The sequence below is a fragment of the Thunnus thynnus genome, chromosome 7 (genome assembly GCF_963924715.1).
Source record: "Thunnus thynnus chromosome 7, fThuThy2.1, whole genome shotgun sequence".
NCBI classification, from domain to species: Eukaryota; Metazoa; Chordata; class Actinopteri; order Scombriformes; family Scombridae; genus Thunnus; species Thunnus thynnus.
In genome coordinates this window covers 18,392,227-18,413,710 of record NC_089523.1, presented here as the reverse complement: position 1 = coordinate 18,413,710, position 21,484 = coordinate 18,392,227, and the positions used below count along the sequence as shown (strand labels likewise).

Below are 21,484 nucleotides of genomic sequence, written 5' to 3'. Positions count from 1 at the left end.
TGTGTCAATAATTAAAGTTACTGAATATAATTTTAAGGAAAAAGCAAGCAAACACACCATTAATGAACAAACCACTGGTAAAAATAAACTCTTTCTGTCTATATTATGCAAATGAAACTCTGCTTCGTGTATAATGCACTTTGGTTCATGGAGCAATGGGAGGGGTCATCAATCTTCAACATAGAGACTTCTGTACAGTTCTGCAGACATACTCGAGGGAAGTTCTAGTGATCAAATAGCTTTTTGGTATATTTTCTTTTTTGACATGCTTCTTCAATTGAATCAACAATTAGACTCCTATTTTAACTTATTCTGACTTCAGTGTTCATTTGAAACAATACAACTGTAATTATGACACTGATAAATGTGATTTGTAAAGCATTTTTTGAACATGGTTTTTAATAATTAATAGAGCTAATTAAGAGACTATACAAGACAAGAGACAATACAAAATGATATAAAATTAAAGGGCAATAATAGTAGATTAAAAACATTCCTTTTGATTTCAGAGAAGAGGAAATTCGACTCGAACATGACAGACTTCCTCATATGAGGTTCAAAGGTCTGAAAATGGAGCGAGACTAGCCCTGCAGTAGCCGTACTTTGTAACAGATCAATAAAATAATGAAATTAGTTCTGACAGCACGGGGATATTCTGATTGAAATTTGCTCGAAATTGTTATGGTTCAGAAAATACATCAGCTGCTTTTTTTTCTAACGCGTTTGATTAGATGGGCAGCTTTGAAATGGGCCAGCAGTTATTAAAGATCACAGGATCTGAGTGGGGTTTTCTCAGAAGGGGGTCGACTGCTGTGTGTTAAAAAACCAGCCAGTGGTCAGTAATGTATTAATGACAGACAGAGCGTGAAATCTAACAATGTCAGTAAAATAATTATACAAAGTACTAACCAATTTGACTTCTACTAAAGCAACATTTTATTGCAACATAAGGGCTTGGTTCACATTTTTTCAAGTCTGTCTTAAAACAATAGTTAAGTGTCCAATGTGATGTGGTGTGATGAGGCCTTTTTCCAATTAAATGCCACAAAGACCAAGGATACAGTCATTGATTTTAAAAGGAAATCATCGCACCCACCATCTAAGACCTTCATCAAAGGAGTTGGGTTTGTAGAACTTTATAAATGTCTTGGAACAGTCACTGATAAAACCTGAAGTTTGATGCCAATTCTGATATGGTCTGTAAGAAGGGACGCAGGGAAGCAACGTTTGTACTTTCTTAGGAAGTTAAATGCTTTTAATGTAGATAGGAAAATGATGTCTTTGTTTTACAAGTCATTTATTGAATCTGTTATTACTTTTTTTATCATTGCTTGGTATGGTAACCTAAACATCAAGGACAAAAACCACCTGAGCTTTATTGTGAAGGTGGTTGGTAAGGTGATAGGTGTCCCACAGAGCCCCCTGACGGCTATCTTTGACCAGCAGGTTCCCCGCAAGGTCAGTTCTATATTAGATTGCACAAACCATCCCCTTCACTTTGAGTTTGAAACTCTTCCCTCAGGCTGTAGATTTAGAGTACTGCAGTTCAAGTGCAATGGAGTAAAAGCTCCTTTGTTCCCAGTGTAATAACCCTGCTTAATGTGCACGTCATTTAGCATTTTAGAGATTCTTTTGTTGTATGAATGTGTTCTATATATTGTATGTACAGAAAACATTTTTGTACTTTTTTTGGGGGGGTTTTGTACTTGTGTTGTTTTTTTATCGTGTGCCCCTGAAGGCAAGTCAAGTTTCCCATCTGGGATAATAACGTGACTGAACTGAACTAAACTGAAATGAACACTGAAACAGGTTTTTCTCGTTGTAATCATTCCTCCTGTTAAACTGGCCATTTAAATATCCCTTCTTTGTGCTTTCAATGTCAGCGATGGAGGACAAAATCCACAGTCCTTGTTTGTGCAAAAATGTTTTCAATGCTTATTAGCAACTTTTATGAGGCTACATCTGTTCAGATTAATGGAATCATATGGATATCTCCCAAATTTTTTTAGTAAAAATATCATTCTTTTTGTTGCTGTCCTTCCACTGCCACTCAACAGGGAAACACTGTCCAGACAAACACAACGAGGGATTTTTGTACTGAAAAGACTTTAACTCTGGAATATATTTGATTGATTTGCCTAATTTGAACACCTGACCCTCATATCAGCTTCAGACAAACCTGCATAAATTTCTGCACAAAACATGGACTGTGGATTTTGTCCCCCATCTTTTCCATTGAAAGCGTATTAGGAAGGGGTCTTTTTATGGCCTTTTTCAATGTTCATATGGGCACTTGACAAATATTTTAAGGCAGACTTGAAAAATTGTAAACCCATGACAGTGCTGCTATACCTGAATATGGTGTTTTGGGTACTCTTTGCATCTCTGAAGAACTCAGTGACTCTTCCTCCTTGTTACTGAGTGACAGCATGTCTGTGACACATCAACCTGCATGATTGCATTTTGCAACAGCTTGGGCTGATATGCAAGATAATAACAGTGATTTAGCCAATAAGTTTGGAGAATAGTGAATCCGTATTCGGCACAGCTGTGTGTTTGTCCCAGGGGGCTTATGAAAAATTAATATCAACTCTCGGCCTGTATTATTAGACACAAATATCCCATTACATTTCCATTCTGGCCACATATAATGGAATGTGGATGATGGGTACCACTTCATTGAGTCCTACTTGAAGCATGCTGATTTCATTTTTTATCAATAATAGATTATGAATTACACAACACAAGGCTGATTGTATGGTATGCAAATTGCATTAGTGATAATGCACTTCAGGGTATGGCAAATCTGCTACCATGTTTGTGCTTATTACGATGTAACTCATTCATTCACTGTGTTATTCTTGTGGCTGTGTCTAAACTCGCCTGCGGATAACTACAGAATCTACTGCAGGTGATTTCTAAGGAATACAAAAACCCACTGTGTAGATGTAATCCAAGAGCAATGCAACAAAAAAAACACATCCCCAGTCTGCTATCATGGGAAAAGCATCCCTCAACTGATTTTCCTCCCATCTGCTCGTACGTGACACGATTCTTCGATTCTCCAAGCAATTCTCTTTTGAGCAGTACGGTTGCATGTGGAAGTGGGGTGTTCCTCAGTATTTCTCTGCAGCCTCTCCACTGTAATGACAACTGTGGCCTGATTGATGGGTGTATTGTGGGTGGGTTGGGGGTGAAAATGTCAAGACATGATTCTCAGATGTCCGCCGCATGGCTCTCACGAGCAGTTACATCAACCTTCACCTTTTACTGCAGTGTTTGGTGTTTAAACAGACATTTAAGTCCACTGAGCATGTGATTAATCTGTGTTACAGAATGAACATCCCTCCGAGTGTAACCTTCACCATTTCTCCCACCGCATAATGAACTGGTGACCATTCTAGTGCAGGAAAGGTTTGAAAAAAAATGCTTAACCAACAAGTCACAGGGCAAGACAGAGCAGCAGTATGACCTTATTGTTCACCCATTAAATTCCCTCAGATCTTGACAGATGTAAAAGTGCAAGGCTGTAGGCTGTTTGCTGATTGGTGATAAGGTCAGGAACTCCTCTCTAGAGATTACAGTGTACTTTTCACCTGTTCAGGAGGGAGAACACCTTGTTGCTATTCTGTCTGTGGTCTGTAAATGCTGCTGATACACACCCAGAGTAAGAAATATTAAAAATTTATTCATATTTTAACGTGCCCTGAGGTGCAGTAAACAGGTAGGAATAGATTTATTTATAGGAGGTTGCATTAAAGAGATGTGCTCCTCTCTGAACGTATAGTGTTATTTAGGTTAATTTCTTTTGCTTTATGATAAAGGTCATAATCTCATTCTTGAACATTCGAGCATGCAACCACATTTTTTTTTTTTTTTTTTTAAAAAAGATGGACTTATCGTTAATATGTCATTTTTCTTTGATGTCAGACGAGCTTTTGCGACTCAGACTGCTCTCACATGTTGAAGAAACGCAGCTCCGGAGTTTTCAACGCTCATATAAATGCATCCAGAGTCCGGAGCGTGTTGCTTTTCACGTCTGGTCAGCCGTGGTGTGAGGAAGGCACCAAAAAATCCCCTCTTACTGTGTGTGTGTGTGTGTGTGTGTGTGTGAGCGCAAGAGAGAGAGAGAGAGAGAGAGAGAGGGAGAGAGACAAGGAGACAAGACTTCGTCGCCTGCACCTCAATCTGCTCTGCATCTTTCCACCGGACCGCAGTGGATACAGGCAGCCGACTGTACAGGACTACATCTACAACACAAAAGATGTAAAGGAGGTTTCGTGTACAAGAGCGTCTTTCACTGGTCTGGTTTGTTTGGAGAGAGGAGCACAGCACACATAGAGAGAAATCGCTGCCTGGCTTTTTCCCTTTGCGCTCTTGCCTCAGTGGTAAGTGGGATGCAGGATACGCAGCATCACCGGTATCCTTAAGCCTAATAGATAGACCTTCCAGTTCAGTAGGCCGATCAGATTTCAAGGCAAACCGAGGTGAGGACTGAACAGGAAAAAATAAAACTCTTCATCGACCTGAAAAGGACTGCTGCTCACCGGGGGGGATAAAGTGAGGAGGGATATTTTCCAACTATTTGGGATGTGGATGTTTTTTAATTTACCGGGCGCGCTAATGCCCCTATAAAACAGGAATGATTTGGTCATCTGAAGAACAGATTCAACTGGACTGGTGTTGATCTTATCGTATTTTTACCTGCTCATCTGTCTGCCCGGAGAGTCTCGACAGAGGGAGGCGCGGAACAAGATCCAGAGAACTATACCGGGGGAAAATTGAGTTACATCGCTGTATTAGGCTTTTCTTGCAAAACGGCGTATTCCTGCGGGCAGCGGGGGCACACACACACACACACACACACATACACACACACACACACATACACACACACACACACACACACACATACACACACACACACGCACACGCACGCACAAACCCGTGCCAAAGTAACAAAGAATTTATTTGAAACCCAGGACAAGACGCAGCACACGGATAACCAGGTAAGGCAATTAAGTTTTTAAAGTGGATATTAAAACGCATCATGTGTAAGATGAACAAACAGAGCATGCTTAAAAGGTTTATTGCAAATTTAAAAAATATGTAGCCTAAGCTGCGTCAGTGACTGACTAACCCGCCTTCAATTTAAGGCTATTGCTCCATTATGCAGCAGAAGTTGAGACACTGATTATTCATCATATCACTGCTGATGTTTAAAGCTGTCTGGTTTTTACTCCAAATACTTTAACAACCAGATTACTATATGTAGCCTATATTTTTTTTTAGGTGTGTGTTGCCTTGGAAAACTCTTGCTGTGCAGTCTAATTGTTGCATGTTGGATGAATGGAAACTGTCCTTGTGCACCAGTGATTGGAAAGAAAGGCTCAGGGTCTCACTAAGGGCTCACAGATCATTAATTCGTGGTAGGCGCAAGTCGAGGACGCTTTAGTCGTGACGGATGATAGGAAGGCTTAACACAGTGATAAAGTATTCACTTTAAGTGGAGTAATACAGATCAAGCTTAAATTCATTAAGGGGGATGATCGATTGGTGTTGCTTTTAAGTGTTGAAATAAGACTCTTAATAGACTTGGAGTTTGGATCTTGATTCATTAGGATTTTTTTTTAAAATGTATTTAAAAGAAACAAAGAAAGAGGAAAGTGATAAATGTGATGTAACGAGAGAGATAGGAGAGGGTAGTTGGGGGAGCATGAGCACAATTTTGGCACCACCTTGTGGTTCAATTTAGTGCCTGATTTGGCTCCACTCATTGCATCCACAGGTTTTATGTTTATTAGCCTTTTATGGCACGATGGTCGAACCCCATTTTTGTTTATCCTCTCAAATAATTAAAGTGGTAAATTAAAATGTGGGTTTATTCTTACACAAGGCGAATAAATCCAGATAAAATTATTTTATCTGGGTTTGGCTTCCACTACACACCTGGTGAAGGTTTCCACTGAGTATTTCTTAATAATTGCTCTCTTCTTGTGTAAACAAACCATTATTTGTTTACACAAATTTTATTTTTTTATTTTTTATTTTTAGCAAAATAGTCCTAAGAACTTTACTGGCAACTTCTTGGTAACCACCTGTTCGTGCTGCACTAGTGCCAGCTGATGCTAGCATTTCTGCAAGCTCAAGTGCTTCGTGTTGATCCCAAAATGAATAAATGCTGCGCCCATAAACTCAAACTGCTTTGCTGGCTCTGTCTTATTATAAGTCAGATATTCGCTCTACAGAATCCATTTCATGTTCGTAAGTTTATCTGCAGCTTGGCAATTCAAGTTCACACAGTGTTTGATGCCAAGTGTCACAGCTGATGCCTCAAAGGAACACTTGGATTTTTACGGCTCAGTAATTGGGGATGGTGATAATGTTGGATAGGCTTTGTGCAATTACGAATTGGGTGCATGTTAATCTATTTATTGTTCTGCAATTTCAATTATAGCGGAGTTTTCCTTCCAAAACGTAGATAGTCCTGAAAGCCAGAAATACCATATTTGGGAATTTAGTCATTAGGAGCATCAAATGATGAGTATTTTGACATCGCTACTTTTACTTAAGTACATGATCTGAATACTTGTTCCACGACTGCCTGCAGGACACCCTTGATGAAGATATCCAGACTTAAGGAGTATTGTCCTTTTCATGTATCAGTCCTAGCTTTGTGTTTTTCCGAGGCTCATTGAACGCGGCATACGAGTACGCGTTCTCACTCCGGGAAAACGACTGAAAGATGGTCGAGGTGAATTTTGGTATGTTAACTTTAATTTAGTTTCCTGCTTGTGGTGAAGAATATTCCGGCAAGTAGGTAGGTTAGGTTAATTTACACTTAATTTCGGAATAAATTGCGTTTCACCTGGAAGTCTGTATGTATTTCGCTTTGTCACCTGCCGGTAACTCATGTTTATGCATTGTTAGCATAAGTTGGCATTAGCGTCAGTATAGAGGAAAACACTTCTCACAGGTTGTTTGACATTATACCGCTGTTTCGAAGACCTTTTCTGACTTTCTATCTAGTTGAACAAAAAAACCAAGATCCCCTGGGCTGAATTTAAAAGATAATAATTAGTAATAATTAGCTTTAAGTGCTGACATGAGCTAACGTTACTACCTAACCTTAATGCTAACTAGCTACGTTAACTTCATTTTAATAAATAAACTGACTTATAATGACTTACAATGACTAAATCAATATGTATTAGTCATTATAAGTTGCCCCTTTGCCTTTTCAGAGGTCTAAAGCAGGAGAGGGAGAGAAATTTTTGATGATTAACATTAATTTTTCTGAAGGGTAGCCTATTAAATTCTATGAATCAAATTGATTTTTATTGCAATAAACATCTTTTTTAAAAAAATTGAATCCAAATTAAGTTTGATTTTTACACATCACGTTACATTATCAGTAAAATGAAATCCTTGGAATCCTTAATTTTGTCAACAGAAAATTGTAAATTTATCACATGATATGAAATACTATTATGATAATACCACTGAGACGCAATATTAAATAATATTGAACTATTGCCAGGCCATCAGTCAATTTTAATAGACTTTCATGTGTCCATATATTTAATTACTAATATTGACTTGACTAGATTAGCCTCAGACAGACAGTGCATTAAAGTTTCTTTAAATGCATACTCATATTTCACACATTTCACATACAACAGATGTTAGAAAGGGTTTACTGTGCTTTTAATAGAGTACTGTAAAAGAGTGGAAGGAGCAGCAGCTCAGCCCAGCAGGCCCAACCCACTTCAGCATCAAGACAGCACAGACAGGGCCAGTCCAAGTCCCACACTAGCAGCAGAGCTCAAGCCAAGTTCTCAAGCAAGAAGGAGGTTCAGTTAGCAGATGAATGACCTACAGGTAAAGTCTCAGTAACAGATGTTTGGTGCCATGGGGATTATGCATCTGGATTCTCAAACAAATACCAGATTTCTATTATTAGGTGACACCAGTAAGGCTTTATGGCTGTTTTTGTGCTGTACTTTGTGGAGGTGCAAATTCTGGTGGATTACCCAATTTTATTTGTCGCAAATTCAATTTTTGTGTCCTCCTGTGCCTGTTTGTGAATTTCATGGCTCTCTTTCATGGCTCCATTTCTGAGATGGGTGGAGTGGCATTGCTCAGTTCACTCTCTGGGTACTATTTATTTGTTTGTGTGCTCCAGAGTCCACTCGTTTGTAATGCTGTGCGTTATGAAACAGATCCCCTGTTTTAACAGAGCAAAATGGGGCATTGTTGACAGCTGGCGTACCTGGAGCAGTGGTTGGCAATTAGGTCCTGCCAAAGGCCAGTTTTTCAGCACATTGGGGGCCATTGCTGGTTTACTGGTGCAGTGGAGACAAAGTACTTTACATTTTTAATTATTTTCCTTTTTTTAATATTATTATTTTCAATCCCATTGGAAATGGCCCACAAATTATCCATAAGAGAAGCATAGCAACTATAGTATACCTAGTTTTACAGCCATATCAAAGGCCAGATTTGGCCCACAAGCTGCTATTTGTACACCCCTTGATTACATAAACAAATGACTGGAAGTGGTCCAGGCTTTAGATACTGTATACTGTATTATCTTATGCTTAATGTAGATACCAATAATCATTCTCCATTAGCCCCAGAACTGATATTCCAGATCAGCGCAGGAAATCCTTAATTTAAGATAAGAGACTGAATTTTATAATGATGAATATTCATAATTATGGTAATCCAAGTGCTGAATACTACTTTTTGTCAAATGTTACAGGATTAGTAGCAAAAAGCAAATAATAATAATCAGGGCAGTGGAACTTTAAAAGGAGATGTGTACACCTCATTTGCAGAGGGGCCTGCTATTTATTCAAGTGTTCATTGTTATCTGGCAGATTAACACCACTACACATCTGAACCACAGTTCTGTGAGAAATTACTGTGATATTTGGATGGATGAAAGGTCAGAAAAATGAAACAAATATGACAGGCTGAAGAGAGATTTTTAATTCTCATAGCAATTTAATTGCGGTGTGTGTAGTCTCGGTATGTTTCAATCCTTCCAGCGTTTCTGCTTTCACACTCTAGTCAGACAGAGTCAATACGGACAGTGTTTGGATCCATTGGATTTCCGTCTTTAGCTGGCACCTTAAACTGCCTGCTTCGGTAAGCAGTCTGTTCACTGTGTGTGTTGTTGTACCTTCAGTGAAACATTCATTCCATCTTAGTCGCACAAAATGATTAAGTCGTTTCAATCAGGTGCAATGAACTAATTATGGCAGTTGCTTGCTGAACAAGCTGTGACAAGTATAAGCTTAATTAAACATAAACACGTTAACCAAAATGAGGCAACACTATGCATCTTATGCACTCCAATAAAACAAAATGAGAAGACAAGGTCAATACTTTTATGTTACAAACTATGGCCTCAGAATACAGTCTTGGACCCTAATTAAGTTCACAGTATTTTTCTTAACAGTATCAGCACTGGTTTTATTCTAACTTTGTAATGTTTCTTTAGCATAAATACCAAAGAAGTGTTGATTTTCTTGAATTTACAGATGTTTTACATGAGTGAATACATGGCCCAGCTCTCAGGGTTTGTGTGACTTTGCTCTCCGAGGTCTTGACTGATTGTGTTGAAGGTTAATTATCATCAGCTGCTTTCTACCTCACAGTGAGGGACAGAGTGACAATCACTAGTCCTTAACAAAGTCTCTTTCCTGTGAGTGGGATAGAACAGTGCTGTCGTGCTCTGCATCTGTCCTACTTCATTTACCCAACCTTCACTGCAGCATGCTCACCCTCATGACTTCATGCTCACACACATACTCAGCATACATTAAATACGGACCTTTTTAGGACTGAGGTCTGTGTGCTGAGCCGGCTTCCTGTTTTCATCCTTGCCTTTATAGGTCATATTTAGCATATTCATTGTGCTAATATAGCTGGTGGAGTCATTTACTCAAGGTTACACTAACAGCGTCCTTCACATGATAAACACAGCATCCTAAACACAGCACCCTAATGGCACTCAGGTATGCCTCTCCACCTTCCTGATTTCCACTCATACTAACCATTACCGGACAGGCTTCAAGGTTGAGTATTAAGGCACATCCTTTAGAGGGGACATATTATGCACATTTCCAGGTCTATATTTTTGATCTGGAGCTCTACTGGAATATCTTTGCATGATTTACAGTTAAAAAACCTCATATTTATCTTATACTGGCCCTTTACACAGCCCCTCTGTTCAGCATCTGTCTGAAACAGACTGTTTTAGCTCTTGTCTCTTTAAAGACAGGCTAAGGACAGACTTCTGCCAACTCCAGAGGCTACGTCAACAAACAATAGTAGGTGGATTTCACTTCTTTTTCTCATTCTTTACTTCAAATATAAACTTCTCAAATACATCTATACATACTTGAGCCCAAACCCGACATTACAACAGTATATAAATGACAGAAAATAGGGTTAGGCCGATGGCTGACAGTCATCGATCACTGAGCCTCTTCCATCGTAACATTGAGATTTAAAAGACCCCCCCACCCCCCACCCCCGGCCCTACCCGTGGTGAAACAGAGGAGGGAGGGAAACTTAGCTCGACCATAAATGACAGCGAAATGCAGTAGACGCTCACACTGAGCTGAAATGAAACAAGTGCACATAAATTAGGTAAATAACATAAATAAACAGTGCCTTCTGCGTTTTGCTGTCATTTATAGTTGCGCTTAGTTTCTCTCCTCTCCTCTGTTTCACTGTGGGTGGGGCTGAGCGCTCTGTGCATGTTTGAGTGTGTGTCGTCTGAGCGGAGCAGAGGAAAGACAGTGAACCACGTGAAGTACTTGACTTGACAACAACTACACTCGTTACGTTACTGTAAGTGCAATAAAAGCTTTGAGAGTAAAAAGCCAATAAGAGTATTGCCCCCACTCCCCCGCCACCCGATATCATCGTCCATTGCGATGTTTCAATGTGGACAACCCTAACAGAGAATCACAAAAAGCACGTTATGCGTTGTGTCTCCTTTAACAACCACTTAAGAAATGTGCCAATTTAAGAGTTGTTATTGATGTAAGTTGGCTTAAAAGATCCCTTGTAACAGCATTGATCTGATATACGCTTGTCACCATTTTTGTGGCATTTTTGCTGTTGCCATTTTCTGGGTCTGGCACAGAAAGATGGTGCCATTCTTAATACTGCTTAGAAAGCTCTTATTGGCTTGGTTGTTGTCAAACTAAGGAAACAGACATCATCCGACCTGTTTGAATCGCTTAAAAAAAACAGAAATGTGGGCAGCAATCCAGATGTCTGGAACAAACATAATTTTGAGGTTAAATACAGCTCATCTTGGCTTCAGTTGCCTTGAAATACACTTTAAAGTTTACCTCCACTCAAAAATGTGTTTTTATTATTGTTCTTTCACTTGGATGTGCAGAGTTTGACACCAGAAGACTGTTTTCACATTAATGAAAATTTCACTTCAACTTGTAGCAGAATGATTTGTGACATCACAAATAGTTTGCAGCCAATTGCGGTCCAGTGTGCAACCTACACAAGTGTGATGTGTAAACCTGAAGCTTCCAGTGCACAAACACAAAGAATTGGCTTTTCAGTGAAGGAGGAGACATTTTGTGTCCAACAGTTTTTGAAATGAAAAAAATATTTCCATATTCATCCTAGATTCTGGATTTTTTTAATGAATAAGAAGGAGTAGATGTAATTTTGAGAATTTCTAATAAGATAATTTAACTTTTTTGTTGAAAAACGCTGTCAGACACAAACTGTTATTTAAAGCAGAGTTTTTATATGTCTTAAAACATGTCTGGAGGGGATCTTTGAGTTATAAAAACTAATTTTGATTTGCCTGTGAGTAAGCCAACTTGAAGGGAAAATGTCATGTCAGAAGTCTTTTGATAATTTCATTGATAATTATCAGTTTGCCTGTTGAACAAACACAGCTCACCAGTACAAATTTCATACAAAGATGACCTGTTCATGTGCATATTGTGTGTACAATTACACAGTTAACCGAGAGGTCTAGTTATATCTAAATCTAACTAGCTTAGGCCTTTCAAACTTTAACTGTAGAGGCTGATGTTACTTTGTAGTAGTTATCTGTTGTACCTGTCATGTGGAATCAGATCATTTTCACAAACAGTGGCATTGTGTCTGCACAGTAAGCTTTCAAACTATGTTATTTTGTAAAACCTAGTTTCAAATCTTCAGATACACTTTCCACTGTGGCGCACATCGTTAGAGATGTTATTTCTCACTGGTTCTGGTGTTTTGTCTGCACATCATTTTGACTGAGATGAATGAAGTGATATTACTGTCATCCAAGCTCCCATAGGTCATTGATTTAGTTACAGGAAAACAAAATCCAGAAAGTCAAGATTGATTCACTTTCAGTAAAACTGATCCACATTCAAACTGATTCTTGTTCAGTCAAAACTAAACTAAGTTCACTCTTCCAGTAGTAATGCTCGCTGTGTTTTGTTCAAATAGTCACTGTTAAAGAAGAATCTTGCTGCTAAGACGCTGCTGGAAAGCCCAATTATGGGGATCAAAGACAACTCATACTGGGTTACATTCTGCAAGCATGTACTGTAGTATTCTACACTATTCATTGATTTTCAAACTAAGGAAGAAGAAAGGGGCAGTGAAACTTTTAGTTTTGTGTCTCACAGTATATCTTGAACTGATGTGTAGGGAGATTTTATTGTGAAACAATAGTGACAATGATAGAGGGTATTAAAGAAATTGAAGAGGAAACAGTCTGGGGGTATAAATAAGCCTAGCTCCTGTAATATCATAGAATTTAAGGTCTGTCATCCAAGACCTTAATAAACCATTGTTCCTTATTGTTACTCTGTAGAACTATTTGGATTTGTAAAGAATCCCACCTTTGTTGTTTCCTGTGAGGACAGTAATTTTCTAGTTTTCCCCCTTGTCCTTTATATAGAGTTTTTTATACAAATTTTCAAAAAATGTACAGTATGTTTTCTGAGCTGTATTTTATGCACACATTTATGCAAGAGTTTTGAGTAAATAGTCATCAGTGGTGGACCGAACTGCCTTTTGGTCTGTTTGCATCCATTAAATGGACAGATTGCTAGGATGTCAGACCTACGAGTAAATAAAATCTTAAAGTCTACTCAAAAGAGAAAAAAGTTATAGAAGTGGAAAGCCAAAGAGAGCTTTCTGCCTCTATTTTGAATAAGTGCCAGGCTGAGCAAACATGATATTACCTTTGCAAGGGCCATTTGCAATGTGCTGACAAGAAAAGTGAAGTAAGATTCATGGTCTCATAGTGTTTGTGATCAATTGATGGATTGGACATGGGAGCCCAGATCCCCAAAGTTGTGAAGGTTAACCAGCTACTGCACATCCATTCTTTAGCCTTTGAAACATGCATACAGCAACTACCTACAATGCAGGTGAAAGACATGTCATTTACCTGGATAGTGGTGTACTTGAGGGGGAATTTGCATGAGCCATTTGACAACCTAAGAGTACGCACAAGACAAATCCTCTTTCACATACTTAATCCGTTTTCAAAATGTAACAGAAGGAAAGAGAGTGACTACAGGGGCCTCTTTCTAAAAACACAGATCTTGAAGATAAGAGATGAAAAGCCTGTACAGAGTTGTAGTTTTTTGCAGAAGATGTCTGCTTTTGTCACATAACATCTTTGCAGCCCAGTTGCAAGCACCATACTGACCAGGTAACAGCCTGGTCGTTGAAAATCACTGACCTATTGTATGTACATGCTTCCTCTTGGGCTTAGTTCTTTTCTCATTTTTCTCATGACAGTATGCCTGTGTCTGTGTGCACAGAGTGCCTTTGGGAGTAGTTCATCTGACTGTCTAAGATGATCCATATCCACTGCGCTACTTGTCAACTGTTTGGACAGTGATAAACGAGAGGGAGAATATGTGCAAGGCAGGCTGCCATAGATAAAGCACCTGCATGGATGCTGACCTACCTGTGGTCAGGAAAAAAGCTAGATGGACACTCTATAGATACACTGTATGAATTCCTTCCCCACACAGTCAGTGAAATAGTGCCACAGTCTCATAGTCTCTGTTAGCATAATGATACTTACTTACATTTTTCAATGATGCTTTTGCACACAGTATGTAATTTAGGTGATAGTAAAACAATTTCTTTCCTATATCATAAGACAATCCATGTATACTTTTATGTATACATTTACTTGACCTTTACATTTTAAATAAGGCTAAAGCACTTTCCAGCAGTGAATTAAGGTTTAATATTGAGCTTTTTTATTACACATGAACACATAGAATAAAAACTATGACAGTACAGTAGCAGATTTTTTAATGAAGGCCATCAGATTAAGTTTAGGTTAAAAAGAGTTCGTTCTTGTGCACTCTCCCCTCTCAGTCTTCTCCCAGCGTACCATTTAGTGGTATGCAGTGTTCAAATGAGAGGGCATATTGATCGATTTCTTCCAAGGTAAACTAAAGCTGGTGCCTTGAGTCAGGCAGTTGGCAGCCATTCATTCATGCAGTATCACAAAGCCGTTTAGGTCACTGTACATCAGGGTAGATTTCAAAGAGGACCTGTATAATGGACTCTGAAATGGTCCTGAGTCTCAGGCTAAAGCATAAGGAAGGGAGAGGTGTGTAATTTCCCTTTGCCCTATGTTATCTTATCACTTACTCTTGTGGTAAGTCATATGTTGGAAATAAAGCACTGAAAACTGAACATAGAAATACTGTTAGATGCAAAGACATGAATTATCCAATAGCAGCACATTTTGTTGAATTTGATCATCCTATTTCCTCTCTAAGATATATTGGTATTGAGAAGGTATCACTCCCCCCAAGAGGAGGCAACTTGGATGTATTACTTTCCAGGAGGGAACACTGTTGGATCCACTGTCTGAGAACCCTGTCATCTCATGGATTGAATATAGACTATGACTTGAAGTGTTAATTGGATATTTAGATTAAGTTGTTTTAATGTTCATCTAGAGCTGAGGTTTAACTTTTTCTTTATATTCTTTTATTCTTTATATTATTTTATTTGTCTATTCGTTCCTTTCTTTCTTTCTTCTATTAGAAATCTATTCAAAATAAATGTGTTTTTTAACATTTTTGAATATACTTAACCAAAAGTTGTAATGTAAAATTTAAATCTCTATATTTGGTATGAGAAATAATGGTTCTTGCCACTTTGAAGTGATTTGATTGGCTGTAGTTCCTGTCATTGTTAAGAGTTTTGATTCGTTTAAGACCTCTTGATTGTTTTTTTCTCACCCTAATGATGGAACATAATTGTCTAATCACCATCAGATGTGTTACTAGGGTGTGGCCTGAATAACAGACCAGTGCCTGTGTCCTACTATTATTGTTGATCTTGAAGAAGGCCTGAGGGCTGAAACGTGATCTAAATAAAAGAGAAATGCATATGGAGCCAGAGTGTGCAACACCTTTTTCCTATTCTAAAGTGTACTTCGAATGATCAGCACCTCACTTCAACCCTTGGTGTGCGTTACTTTTCCATTATACTGTTGCGCTATGTTGAAACAGATAAATGGTCTCCTTGCTGTAGCCTCGCCCTCATTATTATGCTACAAGGGAGGTTAGAGTTTCACCACTGCAAATCAATAACACATTAAAGCTGCAGGCAGTGATGATCGAGGCCTCGCACCTCACGCGCGTGGGAGGGAGTGGCATCCATGGTATTGCTACTGGTGGTCGGTTGAGACACAGCAATACAATTACCAGAGGGCAACTGACATGGATATACATTTTCATGAATATTGGACACTGCATGTAGGAGATAACTATCACTTCCTCTGTCCGCTGTGTGGTGCTGGAAAACATGCCACCCACTTAAAATTTCATGTAAATCAAAGGAAGTTTGCAACATAAGACCACACTTCATGTTGCCAGTAGGTGGTGCTACACAAGTGGGTCATTAATGCAGCAATACATTTAGTGGAGGCTGCCTGACATGCATATATTTTTTTATGAATATCAGATGTTGCACCAAGGAGTTAAATGTCACTTCCTGTGTCCGCTATGTAGCGAATATTTGAGCAACTTTATCCCGACTATGGCCTGCCATGCAGTTTTGTGAGTTTTTGAGCACCCCTAGCACCTCAAAAACAGCTTCCTGTTGCATAATGCTTCACCATGGCAACAGCACTTGATGAAAATTTACTATTTAGCATCATCAAGGTCTTACAAATTAGCTGACCAAATTTTAGGAGGATCTGGTTAACCTGCTAGGAGTAGTTTGTAAGTAAGTAGTATGGGGCCTATAACTTCCTGTTGCCAGTAGGTGGCACTATTACTGTGATTCAATATTGGCCTGTACATGTCTTCAGACCAGGACTCTAATCAAATGTGAAATTTGGTAAAGATCTGGTGATGTGGAGTTGTGGACAAAGCATCGAAATTCGCCACATTGCCACAGCAACGGCGCTAAATGAAAAGTCACAAGCTTCACAATATAGCATCATCAAGGTCAGGCTTCTGACCAAATTTGAGGTGGATCTGGTCAACCTAGTAGGCAGAGGTCTTTAAAGTACAGCACCTGTAACTTCCTGTTGCCAGTAGGTGGCGCTATGACTATGACTCAGTACTGACACATATATGTGTTAAGGACGGGACTCTTATCAAGAAAGAACTGTAGAAATTTGGAGCAGATTGGACAGTATACATTCGAGTTACAACAACTTCCTGTTTCATTGCGAAACATCAAAATTTGCTGTGTAGCCACGTCAACAGTGTTCCATGTAAACCGAAAAGCTTTGCTATGTAGCATTGCAAAGGTCTTTAGATGTCACAGACCAAATTTGAAGTTGCTCTGGTTAATTCTGTAGGAGGGGTTTGGTAAAGTACAACACCTATAAATGGCAAAAATTGCATAGTAAATTCAAAATGGCTGACTTCCTGTTGGGCTTAGGGTAAGGCTCCAAGAGGCTTTTTTGTAAGTCTGGAGATGTTACATCTGCCTACCAAATTTTTTTCAAGGTGGTGACTTTGAAAATTGTTGGGGGGTGCTATTGAGCCAACTTGCCAGACTGATGCCCAAGACCCATATCAGATATCCATTTTCAAAGTTTCAATGTGCATAATTTAGTGAGCTTCGAGCTTAACTAATAAACTAAACTAACAAAGTTTATGTAAGCAGATTGGACAGATCTTGCTCACTTTTTTGAGGTAATCATCCATAGTCGTGTTTCGACCGCAGGAACTTCCCCCAGGTACTAAAAACCTTTTGAGGAACTCTGTTCTCCTACCTGCGTTTCCACTGGAGGGAACAGGGTCTAAAGTAAGTTCAAGGAAGATTGCTTTACCCCCAAAAAATCCCTGCTCAGGGGGTAGTACAGTACTCTCCAAAAGTACAGGAACTTTTGGGGTGGGGTTTGCAGGGATGACTGTTGCTGATAGGTCAAACACACACAGTGCGGCTGCTTCAACTTGTGTGCCGCTTCATTCATAAAACAAAGAAGTACTCGAATCGATTTAGGACCATTTTAGGACAGGACATTTCTCTTCGTTTGTCAATGTCAAAAGTAAAGTAAGGCATTGTTGTTGGCTTCCCAACTCATTTAAAAAAAGAACAAAAGAAAAAAGAGGGGTGCGAGAGAGCTGAGAGCACGAATGAGTGAGAGAAAGAGAAACAGCGTGGCAGTGGTCGAGTGACGGTAGAACAAAGCCCTTGAGTAAGAGAAATAAAATGTTATTCTCTGATTGTTTCACAGCGGTTACGTTCTAAAGCAGACATAAATAACCATCAAACACTCAACAGATGTTATACTGTGTAGACAGACGCTCTTAGTTTCAATTTCATTTTCCTCTTCTGCATTTCTCCTTTTCATTCATTCATCACATCCAACTCGCATCCGATGCAGCAGTAAATATAAAGAACAGGACAAATCTGTGTTGTTTCCTCATGTGTTAATACTTTGTCTCTAAATGCTGCCATCATTTTTAAATTCCTCATGGGTTTAATTTGCATGATCTACCTGGCTCCTCAGATGTGGTGGAAATGCAAACAGGGCTGCACTACAGGGACTTTAAAGTTCCAAGTTTAGTCTCTGAGATTAGTTCCTCTGGGTCCAAACTACCTGGAACTTTTGGTGGAAACGGGGCTCATGATTTAGCTCTAATTTCACAGATGGCTTGAACTGCCAGTGATTGTTTTTTGAGCTGAATACAGGGCGCTATCATTTGCATGATGGAGCTCTGTTTTTTGATATCACACTGTCTTCTAATAATCTGCATTTTGACCACATTTTGTAAGTCTAAGGGGGTGTAATTCACTGTGCACAGAGAAGAACTTTCTATAGCTTTTATTCAGCACTATCCTGGTTGCATGATACTTGTTGCCATAGCAGCCAGTCCTTACCTACCACTTTGTGTCATTCTGGTGATTAGCCACAAAATGTAAGTTAATGTATGAGTCAATCAATACAGGAACACAGTGAAAATTAGGCTCTGTCATGTTGTCAGACTGTGGCTATTTAGTTAGATTGGGAAATAGTGTGAAAGGGTAGAAACATACTGACTCGATGTCTCCAAAGCAACTGACAACTTCTACTACATTCATTCTTTTTTCTCCACTGGAAGGCGTTATTTATTTATATAATTTTCCTTCTAACAACATAATGCCGGGGCAGGATTTTCTTTAACATGTAGAGCTATGAATTTATTCAGTTTGAGATAGACTTCAGAACCTTTTTTTATAAGAATCCAGTAGCTTCAAGATAATATAAACTAACTCAGGAGCAGCAGCCGTAGCACGGGCTGTGTATGGTCAGCCACTGTGAAATCAGACATTTTTTAAAGACCCTGCAGCAAGTCACAGCATACAGATATTTTCATTCCTGATACAACAGTCAAAAACAACAAGTAGTACAAAATTCCCATACAAACAGTAACTTAACGCTACTCTTTCCTTCCAATAGCAACATGAAAAATAGTGGACTGAAAGTAACATTAACATTACATCCGCTGCTCTTGGTAATGTTACATTAGTTTACCTTACCCTAAGAAATGTTGGCTTGCTTCCCTGCATGTTTTCGTAGTTTGTCCCAGCTGTCTCGTTGCTGCTTGTTGTTCAATTCTCAGTGGGTTGTAGATGAATTTAACACTAGCCCATAGATCTGATTTGGTAACGATAACATTACTAACAGAGACATACCTCTGAATGAAAGATATTTTTTGCTTTTTTAATCAGTGGTAGTACATCAGTCAAGTGGCTAAATTAACTTGAGTTAAGTTGAGATGTTCTGAGGGGGCGGAGGGTACTGTTTTACTAATCAGGAGCTGTGTGATTCCACAGATGCATGCAGGTCGTTGAGTAAGACTTTACATAGCAACAATAATTAGTTCATTAGTTCATTTCTTTATTCGTGCGTCTTTCACATTATCATTTAGTTTTTATTAGTTGTTGGAAAATGTAATACATTTTGTCATAGTTCTCATTTTCAGAGGTTACTTTTTTCGTTCCCTTTTTGTTGTAGAAAAAAAGTTTGTCAACAAATATTTTTCAGAGTTTTCGTTTTCGTTGCATGAAGACTGGTGACAAATTAAAGGAAAAATGTGAAAAAATGAGCAGAGCAACGTAATAAACGCAAATGATTTCATACAGGGGCACGAGGGGTCACTGAGTGGTTTGATACAGATGATCAAGTGAATCTTACGCTATGGCCCTCACAGTCACCAAGTCTCAATCCAATTGATCACCTATAGGAGATTTTGAACCAGTATGTAAGGCGGCGCTCTCCACCACCATCGTTAAAACATCAAAAGAGGAATATCTTTTTTGAAAAATATGGGCATCCCTTCAGTAGACTTCCAGAAACTTGTCAAATCTATGCCAAGGTGCATTGAGGCTGTTCTGGAGCATCGTGACGAACAACACCTTACTAAGACACTATATGTGGGGTTTTCCTGTCATTTTTCACCCATCTGTATGACAGTTTGTATGTATCTATAACTGATTAAGGAACTTCATCAATTTTCAGCTCAGTGACAGTTATTTGTAATAACTTCCATGGACTGATAACAAAGCCACTATGCTGGAAAGATGCATATGGTGCAATTTGTGAAATTCTTTATTACATGAATATCTATTCAGCTTAAGTTCAGGTATCCCCTCCTGGTCTCAGCTCTGTAGACTATCATATTAATCTATCTGTGTTTCCCTACTTCTCCCATTGGTGCGTGCAGAAAATGAACATTGTTAGAATTGATCCTGGTACATCACTCCTAAAGCTCCCCATCTTGTGAACCAGCCCTCCGTGCCTTCCCAATTCCCCCTTGCTGGCCCGTATGCCAGCCAGCTCGGCTGGCAGCCTTGCACTTCACTTTGATTTGTGAATGTGAATTTTATCAAACATCAATATTCTCTTTTGAATCATATCCAAATGGGCATTTTATAGTGCTGCAGGCAAGAACGAGCACTCTGCTCAATATTGTGTCTTTCCTAGCATTGCCAGACCACCTCTTATTCCCTCTCAGTTCAAGATGAAAATTAGAACTCTGCTCCCCTTCACTTGGCCACGACAAGACAATCTGTGAGCAGTAGATTTTATATTTCTATGGGTTGTACTGTAGTCCCAAAGGCAAATATGATGTTTAAGACCAGAACAGGCTCTTGTTCTTGTCTTGGAGTCAGCGTTCACAATAGATTGGGATGCTTCATACTGACTGAGGGAGAATTGTGTTGCTCAGTAAATTCTTCCAGTCCCCAGAGTGTAATCCATACCAGAAAAATTGTACTCATTTCTCATGTAGGTTTTAACAACTGCTGTGATTTGTCTTTTGGTGACAAAGGACACTAGCTGGTCAGGTCCCAAAGTGCTGGACATTGTGGTCTTCGATGCATGGTTTTCCGTTACTTCCCTTTTTTTTTTTTTTGTAACTTCTTTTTCTCCAGCCATTCTTGCTTTTCCAACTTTAGTCATTTTCTTAAAGCTCACATTTCCATTTTCAATTTTCCTCTCTGCTCTTCTGCATGCTAATTCCATGCCATGCTCCCCTTTCTCTCTTTTTGCTTCTTTATTCTGATTAGTTATGAGAATCAACCAGTATCCATCCATTTTCACTCTTGGACCGTTTCAGTGTCTGTAGTCAGTTGTCCTTAGGAAAAATGTCCCTAGCTCAGCTGGGCTGCGCTGCACCTATTGTCACTTTTTCTTCTTTAGCCTGCTTGCAGATCCTTCTGGACAGCTTCTTCCACTTATTGGTTGTCTTTTCTGTGCTTTCTTCTTTCCAGTCTCAATTTCTGAATCTGTCTCTCTTTAAGGGAGATTTGCGTTTCAGTGGTTTGCCCTAGACTGCTAGAATTCCTTTGCCACCGACTCTTCCTCTCTCCTTTTCATCATTCAGTCTTGTAGAGCTGCAGAGCTGTGTCTCTCCCCATAGTCCTCATCAACATACACTTGTAGCTCCATGAGACCCCACTCTTTTTGCTAAAGTCCCTTAATGTACAGCAGATGCTATGT

At 39.1% G+C, this 21,484-nt stretch overlaps 1 protein-coding gene across 1 annotated transcript in view; it reads left to right on the top strand.

Annotated features, from left to right (window-relative positions):
- Positions 1–6,716: 6,716 nt before the first annotated feature.
- grik4 (glutamate receptor, ionotropic, kainate 4) overlaps positions 6,717–21,484 on the top strand; it is a 303,837-nt gene continuing 289,069 nt past the window's right edge. The window contains exons 1-2 of the mRNA XM_067594699.1: positions 6,717–6,764; positions 7,715–7,881. The gene's annotated coding sequence lies outside the window, so the exon portion shown is untranslated. The remainder of the gene's footprint in view (positions 6,765–7,714; positions 7,882–21,484) is intronic.